The 11,340-nt window shown below is 44.9% G+C and overlaps 1 non-coding gene across 1 annotated transcript; it reads left to right on the top strand.

Moving 5' to 3' along the window:
• The first annotated feature begins 7,729 nt into the window (after window positions 1-7,729).
• trnag-ucc (transfer RNA glycine (anticodon UCC)) lies at window positions 7,730-7,801 on the top strand. Its single transcript has one exon. It is a non-coding gene; the product is annotated as a tRNA-Gly (tRNA).
• The last annotated feature ends 3,539 nt before the right edge of the window (window positions 7,802-11,340 follow it).

Raw genomic sequence — 11,340 nt, 5'->3', positions numbered from 1 at the left:
GCCATCTCATCGGTGAGTTGGGCACAATTACAATTTATTTTCAGACGTTGCACAACCAGCCAGAGGTGGCCAGAGTTGTTGTAGTAAATGCCTGGTGTAAGTACAACACATATGGTTGCACCAGTTATTCCATTGTAGCCTACCTAATGGGGTGGCTAGACGTTACTGAAAAGATAAAAGCTAAAAGGACACCCCCCCAAATCCTACATCAGGAGAATCAGGTGCATCGCTCTAACTGTAGCTCACTTACTCAGTGAAGCTACTTATGTTGGAAGGAAACTGAGGTTTTGTTATTTCTACCTTTACGTTGCCCATCTCTGCAAACTAAAACTTCCATGTAATTTCCCTAGGCGATAAAGGTTATCCATTGACCGAGTACCTGGTTACCCCTCTGGCGCACCCTCACACCGAACAGGAGAGGCGCTTTAACACTGCGCATACGCGCACGCGTGCCACTGTGGAGAGGTGTACAGGGCTCCTAAAGCTGGATCTGTCTCTCGGCTGCGGGGGGAACCCTTCTATATACGCCCGAAAAGGTATGCAATATTATTATTGCATGCGGGGTTCTCCATAACATTGCCCAAAAAAAGGGAGTGCCATTTCCAGATGTACATCCAGAGGACCCCGCACCCAGAGATCCACCAGCCTGCACAGCCAAGAGCGCTCAGGAGGAGAGAGGAACTTATTCAGCGATTCTGACTCTTGGTAAGCATTCTGTTATTCAAGGAAAAAAGAAAGAACAACGATTTCTTTCAGCATTTATTCTGTGACTTCAGTGTTTCGTTTATGTCTTTCAATGTACTGTCGATAGATTGCATGGTGTGTGTTAAAGCCATCATCCACTTCACGATCTCTGTTTGTCTTTCTAGGACCTCTGTGGTCAACACGGCTGGCCGGTGTGACGCTGCAGACCGGGGGGCAGAGGCAGAGGCAGAGGCAGAGGCAGAGGCAGGGGCAGAGGCAGAGGGGCAGAGGCAGAGGCAGAGGCAGAGGCAGAGGCAGAGGCAGAGGCAGAGGCAGAGGCAGAGGCAGAGGCAGAGGCAGGGGCAGGGGCAGAGGCAGAGGGGCAGAGGCAGAGGCAGAGGCAGAGGCAGAGGCAGAGGCAGAGGCAGAGGCAGAGGCAGAGGCTTCGGATGTTGAGTCGGGTCAGGTTGCCCGGATGCCACTTCGGATTCATCTGTGAATGAAAAATATTAGTTGGATTAGGAACCTCATTTGTGTTGAAAATTAAAGCAACAGTTTTATTTAAATGTCTTGGGTGTGCAGTCATTCTTACCATTCTCGAGCTCTGACATGGGCGCATCAGTGTCAAGTCCCCCTGGCACGCCCGATGAGGACGTAGCTCCGATCAGGCCAGCCAACCTCTCCTCCAAGGCACTCAAACCCAAACCTGGATCGGAGCCCCCCCCCCCTGTTTGTGACATGCTGCGTCGGAGAGCTGCAACCTTCTTTTTTGTGGCCAATTTCATATCGGACCACTTCTTCCTGATCTTATTGGAGAAAAAGTAAAACATCGTTCAATTTTAGATTTCATTTAATCTGGAGTTTATCACATTTTATTGACCATCACAGTAGGGGAAAATACATACCTCTTCCGGTGATTTACATCGCCAACGCTGTTGACAGCCGCGGCGATCTCCTTCCAAGTGCGCGTTTTTTGGGCGCTCTTTATGCCAGCTTTCATACTTCCAAACAGCACCAGGCGGTGTTTCTCCACCTGAGCTGTGAGAGTGTCAAGTTCGGCTCGTTGTAGTTGCGTTTCTTTGCCGCCTTTCGTCTATCCATGTCGCAAATTCTAGAGGTGCGGCCTCTCAGCCCCCTTGTGTAGAAGGCGTGATTAGGATCATTACAATGGATTTCAGCCGCCGGATTTATCAACAGCCGCTCGGTCTTACGATGGGATTGGTGTGGTACGCATGTTCTGTGAATCTCACTTGAGCCTCTGCGTACGACGAGTTCTCCGCTCATATCTACGATGCTTTCTACGACGGCTTGATAAATAAGGCCCACTGTGTATGGATTTGATCGGAAGCATCCGGATGTGAGCAAAGGTTGGGGCAACGCCTTTAGCCTGAGTCACTTCAAACAGAGTAAGCATTAACTGAGCTTTCGATTAGCAATAAATTAACATTGGGTAGCATTAGTAATACAGCTAGTATTGATTAGCATTGATTAGCAGTGATTAGCATTGGTTAACAAGGAAGCTAGTATTGATTAGCAATAAGTAGCATTGATTAGCATTGGTTAACATTGGTTAGCACAGTTAGCATTTGTTAGCATTGATCAGAAATACAATTAGCATTGATTAGCAATAGCAATAAGGCAAATATTGGTTTAATTCTTAATTAGCAATAAGTTAGCATTTATTAGCAACAGCTAGGAAGCTAATATCAATTGACATTGGTTAGCAAACATTAGTATTAGCAATAAGCTAATAGTAACCTAACTCCAAACTAGAAATCAAAATAGCAACAAGCTAAATTAGCCTAACATTGAATTAACATTGGTTTAATTTTGAAACCAACCTAGAGCATAAGCTTTCAAAGCGAACATAGGCTAACTTTAACATTAGCATTGACAATATCCAAACCAACAATTAGCATAATTAGCAGCATCTAAGCTAAATTTAGCCGAGTATCAAATTAGAATTGATTAGAGTTAGTTTAATTTAAATTGACTTTCAAGAGTTGTTAAAAAAAAGAAAGAAAAAAAAAAAGGGAAAATAATAAAAAAATAAAATTAGGAAAAAGTAAATAAGTAAATAAAAAAGTCAAAAGAAGGGAACTAACTAGGTGAAACAATGGATGTAACACCAACAATAACCATCAGCGCCAAACACCCTGAACATTCCAAAGATATTAAAAAGATATCTCTAAAATGGGAAAAACGAACAAAAAATAACGTCTCACCCTGGCCAAAAGGTGGCACTTTTAATGTAACTACCTGTAAGATTATGGAACAAAGGATTAAAGCTTACAAACCAAAGGACAAAAGCAAAAAGAGACAGGAAAAGAGAGAGCTTGAATTAAAAGTTTTACATTTCTTTGAAAATGCAGAGCTATATCCAACACTGCCAGGAGCAGTAAACATACAAGGAGATTCTGAAATAAAAGATCATAAAATATCTCATGAACGTCCAGAACCACAAATAGCTACATCAAGCAGTCATGGAGCTCCTGAGCCAGACGCCATCTGTAATTCAGATCAGGCAAGGGGACAGCTCCCACAATACCAAAGAACACCCGAACTGGCATCTCCAGTTCAAAAGGCATCTTCTGAAGAACATAAGAGTCCAACAGCGTCAGCAGCGAGTTTGATAGAAATGACGCAGGGACAGTATGTGCCGTGGCAGACGCTCGACCTAGGGGGGCTGGTTGCTCGATTGCCGGACATTCACACAGGTGCAAGTAGATGGATAAGAGCTTTTGAACAAGAGACTGTGCATAAACTGTTGTCTGTGGGACACATTAAGGCAGTGTGGGCACTGTGTTTTGGAACTTCTACCATGGAGGGCATTTTGAGACACTGAGAATGACTGGATGTTAAGCCACCGAGCTGATGGAACTGACTTTAATGCATATCGAGCTGCACTCTGGAGAGCGTTACGAGCTGAGTTTCCTGTGGGAGTGGACCTCGAAGCATTAAAGGGGGAGCCACTGTCAGGAACAGAGAGTCCAGCTGTGTACATTGCACAACAATTGAAGAAATGGAGACAAGAGTCTGAGGGAGAAATCGAGAAGAGCCCAGCTTGGGTGACATTGTTCAGAGTTTCCATCAAAGAGGCTCTGCCTGCCCCAGTTCAGGGGCGGCTGGAGGATGTGGTGGGGCTGAATTCAATGTCACATGGGCAATTCCGCGACCACGTGGTGCATGCAGTAAACAAATACAGAAAAGAACTGAAACGGAAGGAGCAGGAGAAGGATATGCAAAGGGAACTTGCACGGTTGCAGTTAGAAGAACTGCAAGCGAAGCAAGAAGTACGAAATGAGGCCATGACAGCGGGGGCCGCTGAACTGCCATCACAGGGGCAAGTCCATCGTCGACCCTGTCAAAGGTCAAGAAGAGGTGCACCTGGAGGACGAAGGTCCTCGGGGGCATGTTGGGCCTGTGGCGAGAGGGGACACTTTGTTTACAGCTGTCCGAGAGCACCGAGAAACCCGAGTGTTCGGCAGGACCGTGGCCAGTCCCTGCGGGGCGGAGCAAGTGGCCCGGCAGGTCAAATTTAAATTAAATGTGTCACTATTACTATTACAAAACAAAACAAAGCTTCTAAATGTAAAATTAAATGTCACTATGTTAACTCTATATCTTTTTGGGGATCAGACACACCCAGTGGCTGAGAGTTACTGGATGTGTGGAGATGATGTTTTGTTAAATGTGCTACCCAACAGGTGGATAGGTCTTTGGGCACTGGTGAGGAGGAACACATCAGTTGTGTTAGTGTGTGACAAGGTAAACGAGATGCGAGGTTTGGATGTGGAAAAAGGGAGAGTTAAAAGATCTAGTGGTGACTACATCAGGGATAAGCACGTTTACTTGGATGCAATATGACAGCCGAGAGGGGTTCCTTTTGAGCTCAAAGCACGCAGGGAGACTGCAGCTGGATTTGAGTCTATTTTGCCGTGGATCATATTTAACAAAATGGGGAATGGACTAATTACATATAATACAACCAACAGAGGATTTGTGACTACACGAGTGAAGGGTTTGCAGGCTTTGGAGAACAACTACATGAGACTAGTATGATGGCTTGGCAGAACAGACAAGTTTTAGAATGTATATTAGAAGGGAAAATGGTGTGTGCCAGATGGTTGGGGAAAATGTTGTACATTTATACCCGGGAACACTGCAGCTGATAGAACGTTTACAACGGCCGTGAAGAAGATCAGAGAACGGAGAGAGGAGCTGAAAGGTAATGCTGGGGGAGGTGAACGGTGGTGGACTGGTCTGTTTGGGATTTTGGGAGAAGGGGGAGCGATGGCAGTTAAAGTGGGAATAGCAATATTGTTGATAGTGAGGATGGTTTCCCTATTGGGGTGTTGCATTATACCCATTCTGAGAAGGTGTTTGCTGCAAGTGATGTTCAAACGAACAGTGGAAGGAATCAGGAGGCAGATGACCATGCGAGACCAGGTCTGAGGACCAACGCATGGGAGAGCGGGTCAACGAATGAAGGTTATCAACGGACAGTTCACAAGTTTCTTTCTTCGAGGGTGGAACCAAGTTTAGTCTGACAGGGAGAAGAGATGCTGAAGATCTCTTTGATTGGGAGTGACGTACTGGCGACCTCTCCTCCCAGAGTTAGCTTAGCAGTTCCAGACCCAGCCGGACGGATGTTCGGCCAGAAGCAGACGACACCAGAGGACAGGAGATGGGACGGGACTGGAGGAGCTGCATTACATTGCACTTTATTACTATTTGTTGTGTATTGTACTTGGTACAAAACGGTGATTAACTGATTTGATGGTGGTGTATTCATTCTATGTGTATTATCAATCAAAACTGATCACTGATATGTCCATTGCCGGTTGTGTTAGTCAACTGTTCGGAGTGCGACCTTTGGTAAAGTGGTCGGTCGCCAAGTGGGGGGGGCCGTAGGAGAGTTTTCCCAAGATAAGAACATGAGTTACGGAAGTAGCAGCCGGTGGGTTTTTCGCACCTATGCACTGTGAACAGTGGACAGGTGTGATGGCAATGTAAAACTTGTATTGTTGTTGAATTCAGTATCATATTAATGTGATTCGGGTACATATATATTCCTTTTCATTCATTCAATATGTTCCCTTTGATTTAGAGTGTAGAATTATTAGAATAATTTAGTGTTGATTATGTTAATTAATTCTTAATTAACTATGTGGGATGATTTTCTTTCATTTTAGATTATTTCTTTATTAAATCACTGATAAGTGATTTCAGGGGGGACTATGTGGGAGAAGGATGTCATGACATGGCCTAATTACATTGTGTGCCTTGTTGACGGGTTCATATGAATATTGTTGATAGTTAGAATGAGCGTGTTTATGATAATGGCAAGAGCCCGGCGCCTCCAAGAAGATTGGGGCCTGGCCATTGCGTATAAAAGGTTGTCACAAAATGAAGTCGTTGGAGATTTGTGGACATCCTGTACGCACATTTGCTGTTACGGCTTGTTCAAATAAACTTCCCCAATGAAAGGCTGACCGACGCGTATTCGACTCCTTTTCTCCACAACAAAACCAGGTCGTCTGCGTGTGTCGCAGTTAACGCAGACATGCCCCCCCCTCCGCAGACACTCTGGTGCACCTCCCCAAAATTGTAACTCTCCGCAGACAGTGCCGCAGACATCGTCGCAGGGAGGAGAGAAAGGAGGCCTCTGATTGGTCAACTCTACATCCGCTCTACACTATGCGTATTTCCGGTTTGCTAACCGGCTAATGGTGACGCTAACAGTGCTAACCGTGCTAACCGTGGCGATTCTTTCCCTCTCTGCCAGCTCCAGTAGTAGCAATATTTCTTCTTTTTCTAGATCGATCAGCTGCATCTCAATCAAAGTGCGCATTCATCCAGTCGCCATTGTTGTTGAATGACCTCCGTAACCGTAACACCCACAATCCTAGCTTGTTCGTGATTGTCCCTCTTGCGTTGTGGCGTGGGATTAACATAGCGCAGACAGCGCTTCAAAAGTGGGCATAAATCAAAAATAACTGCGTCATGTCTGCGACACACTGCTGCGAGAGTATACACGGCCCTTAAGTGTGTATGTACGGGGGCAGGGGGGTGGGGGGGGTTCGATAAGCATCTCCCTGAAATGAGTTTTTGGAACTTGGGATGTCTGCAAATGGTTTACGGTTCACGAAACTTTTAGTCTGCTGATGTCTGGAGGCTCAGTCTTTCAGGCCTGAGCCTCCAGCTGCTGTGCATCCTGAGCTACGTTCAGGTTAAACGGGCCAGAACCCGACCCGCCTCTGTCAGTGCAGCTGGAGACCCTCAGGCCCCGTTTACACGATAGGAAGACGCAGATATTTTCCTGCGGTTTGGCCTCTCATTTACACCAAAACCCCGTTTTAATCACAGAAAACGATTACTTCTAAAACCTCCGGCCAAAGTGGAGATTTCTGATAACGCCGGTTATGTGTTGTCGTGTCAGCTGGGAGAAACGGCGTTTTAGGTTCTTAAACGTCACATTATGCGCCAGAAAATGCTTAACGTCATGCGAGCGCCTTATGTTTACAGTTTGTTTGGCTACTGATCAGGATTATCATGGATGCTGTTAAAGTTCTACTCATTTTTACGTTTGTGCAAACCATTCTGGCCTTACTGCATCTGCCAGCCCAAACCTGCTCGCTCAGTTCCAACAGAGGAGCAGCACTCTTCCCTGGCCGCTCCTGCGTCCAGTATCCACTGACTGTCTATATTTCCCTCTTATTGCCTTCAGTTTTGTTGTGATATTTGCTCGCGTTATCTCCTCCTTCACCCGAGGAAAGTCCTCGATTCTGAGGATTTTGATTGGCTTGCATGGCTTTATTCCTTTTGGCACAGTTATTATGGCGCTTTACGGCGTATTTATGCGGGTTGATGTAAATGACAAGTTTTTTGAAAACGATGTTGTGTGCACGATGTTATTATTGAAAACGCGGGGGGGGGGTATTCACTTCTCTAAATACCCGGTTATGTGTAAATGTGGCCTCAGTCCTGTGTTCAGATCACATCTGCTGACAGAACCAGATGTGCTCCAGCTGTGCTCCTCACAGCGTTGGTGGTATAGTGGTTAGCATAGCTGCCTTCCAAGCAGTTGACCCGGGTTCGATTCCCGGCCAACGCAGCTCATTTTTTTTCCTTCAGCAGCATCTGAAGTTAAAGCGAATATCCTGCTCGGTTTCTTCACCGCAGCGCCCTCTGGTGGACAAACGGCGCTGGTGCAACTGAGCCGCAGCTCAGAACCTCCGTGGTTCCGTCAGAAACACAATGAAACTGAACAAAATGATCCAAAATGAGACCGGACTCCAAACTAGAGCCTGGCTCGGGCCGGATTTTTCTGTCCGAGCCCAGCCCGCAACCGACAGAAAAGTGCTCAAATCCGACCCGAGCACCCTAATCAGTAAATACACATTGGTGACAGCACACCATTATCCACCATAATCCATTATAAAACATACACATTAATGGCGGTGCACCATAACAAATGCACAAGCACTCTTCGACCAGAATAAACACCCATTAAACTCAATACAGAGAGAGAAAGAAGTTGACTAATAAAACAATAGAAACTCGAGTGACCAGAACAGTAGCCCAACTATGCTAACCAGAGCTAAATGCAAACCAATATGGAGCGAAGATAGGCTACTGTAAAATATTAGCAAGACCAGTAGTCAATTCAATAACATATTACTGAGTTACAAAGTTAGAAATCACTACAGCAGCCCTGTCATAAATTACCACCAGATCAAAAGGTTTGCATACCGTGAAATGTGCGCATTGTCTCTTTCGAAAGCCAGACTAGCCAGAGACATAACTGTAGTGTTACGATAGTAAAAGTGACAACAATAAAACCCTACGCGAAGGACATGACATGATATCAAAATGATGCCACGGCGGACATAATGGTTAAATTAAACCTCTATGCCCCTACCTTGTTTTCTTCGTAGCGTCTGTGCGTGCATCATATCTTCTTGGTGCTGCTTTCCTCCAAAGTTTGTTACCATATTGTGCTCTTCTTGCTAGCCCATGCTGCAATGCATTCCTTGGCGAATGCAGTGATTAAACTTCGTAATTTTATATTCTGACTTCAAGAAAGGCATACTACAACGTACATTAAAAGACCGCGCTTTCACTGGCAACTGATACTTTGGCTATTATTAAGAAAACAACTCCACAACTTGGCTCACAGCATCTTCCGTGCTGATTCTGAATCGGCTGGTTCGGAGAGTCGGCGTTCACACGTTGCCACTGGCAACTCGCTCATGCACACACCACAGATGCACACAGATGCATGCTGCATGGGATGAGGCACGAGTAGCCTACCAACATTTTCATTTATGCATATTCAATTATTTATGTTTATTACAAAAACTGATGTTTGCAATGAACTGAAACCTGTCCTCTGGCTGTTTATAATTTTCACGATGTCTGCTTGCTTTCGAGCCCGACCCGAGTCCGACAAGACATTCTGATTTTTTGTCCGAGTCCGACCCGGCCCGTCGGGCTTCGGTCGGGTTGCCATACTCTACTCCAAACTTCGGGTCAAACTTCGCTTCAACTTCAGATGATGCTGAAGGGAACGAAAAGAAAATGAGCTGCGTTGGCCGGGAATCGAACCCGGGTCAACTGCTGCGGGAGTCTCCGATAGTTAAGATTAAAGGCTGAGTTATACTTCTTTTAACTGCCCTTGCGCTTGCGTCTTGCGCGTATGTTAATGGCTCGAGACGTTTATGCTTCATTTAGCTTTGCCGGCGGTTGCGTGTGCTGCGTGGCGATTCACCGCCAGGACAGTAGGTGGAGCAGCGGGTTTTTTCAATGACAAGCCTACTACGATGAAAGGAAATTCACCGCCAGGAGCTCTTCGGCAAGTCTCTCTTCGAGCGGATTCATCACAGACATAATATATTATATATATTATGTCTGTGGGATTCATGCTTCTTCTTCTTCTTCTTCACTTTCTACCTTGGCGTTTGAAAACAGCGGTCTTTTTTTAGGGGATGAAACCGGAACATGAACACGCCGCCGGATGTGATGTAGATAGTGGCTTGTGCTCGCGTCCAGAGTGGCTACTCTATAGCTCTGCTCGCGTCTTGCGTCTTGCGTGAAGTTTAGAAAATTGAGGTGACACACGCAAGCACGCAAGGGGGGGCTTGCAACCGCGCAAGGGCTTGCGTTGCATCTTGCGTTACCGACTATAAACCAGGCTTAACTCTCTTAACTTTTCCCATTCATTTTCAATGGAAGTTCTTACGCCACGGATGCATTGCACTCTTTGGCCTCTGGGGGATATTTTGGCGCATTTACAGGTAGACTCGTTTGGTTAGCCAATCAGAACAGAGTACGGCAGTTGCTAGCCAGAAAGAGGCAGACCAGAGTGAGGAGAGATACCGCTAGGAACAGAGATCGCGGAAATTTGTTACACGGTATTGCTAGTTATAACAGTATTTCATTTCTACAAATGTTATATATGTATGTGTCAGGGCTCTAAATTAACTTTTTTGATCACCAGCCAATGTGGCCAGTAAGTTTCTGAAGTTACCAGCCAATCAGAATTTCCACTAGCCACATATTTTTCCGTGCAAAAAAGACAGATGAGAGCCACTGAATTAATTTGATCAATTTATTAACTAAAGCTTTAAATTCATTTTACAGTGAAATTGGGAATGTATATCCAATTAAAATAATTACAATAATTAAACTTATGTACATAAAAAACTTATTCTAACATTTCATTACTCCTCAACCCTCACATACTATTCAGGGTCACATTTTTTGTACATAAAAAAATAACTTTAAAACTGATTTATATTCCTGAATATATAACCCTGAATCTACAAAAATGGAAATATTTAACAACTTTCAAATCATGTTTTAGTGCAGATAATGCACAAAATTAAACACAAAACTATGTGCAGAGACTAATTATGGAATTATGGATACTGTGAAATGCTTAAACATCGTCCGAGCTCTCTGAACTGTCTTCGGATCCATCTAAATCAGTTCCATTTTTCCCTTTTCTCACAAAGTGTCACCATGCCAGATTCAATATATTCAAAATATCATCCTCCTCCCCTCCTTTGGCAGGCATATCTTTTCTCTTCACGGCCGGCTGTCCCAACCATCGCCACATTTTGTTAGTGTTTGCGTCTGTATTTGTACCAATAACACGCTGTCAAATAATGCTCCCCCTTCTCAATGCATTCATTCACAATGATGGAGCAGAGTCACCTAAATAAAGACAGAAGTGTCCCAAATACAAAAATCAAATGGTGAATGACACCCCATTTGTGCATGTTAAGCTAACTGCAACTGATAAGTGTTTTATTACTTTGCATGTCTTCCAAAAAAGAAAATAATCAGACGCAGGGTAGCAAAACATTATGGGCGTGAAAACGAAACTTAGAAAATCGGCTCGGCGCATGCACAAAGTAGCAATTCTCGACAAGCAGGAGAAATCGACTGAACACCGGCGTCTATCGTATTTCCAAGCCAAGAGTGACCCGCTCCCCTAGAACGGCAGCCTCTGCGGATGCGTTCCCATAGAAACTGCGCTCACGCTTCCCGTGAAATAGATGGTAAAGTTCCTCATTTATCATCGGCCAAGCCGGCTAGTGAGTTTTTTTTAATAATAAATAACTTTCACCCGCATTTGGCGGGTTGGCG

The sequence above is a fragment of the Odontesthes bonariensis genome, chromosome 9 (genome assembly GCF_027942865.1).
Source record: "Odontesthes bonariensis isolate fOdoBon6 chromosome 9, fOdoBon6.hap1, whole genome shotgun sequence".
Lineage (NCBI taxonomy): Eukaryota > Metazoa > Chordata > Actinopteri > Atheriniformes > Atherinopsidae > Odontesthes > Odontesthes bonariensis.
This window is presented reverse-complemented; position numbering and strand designations above follow the sequence as displayed.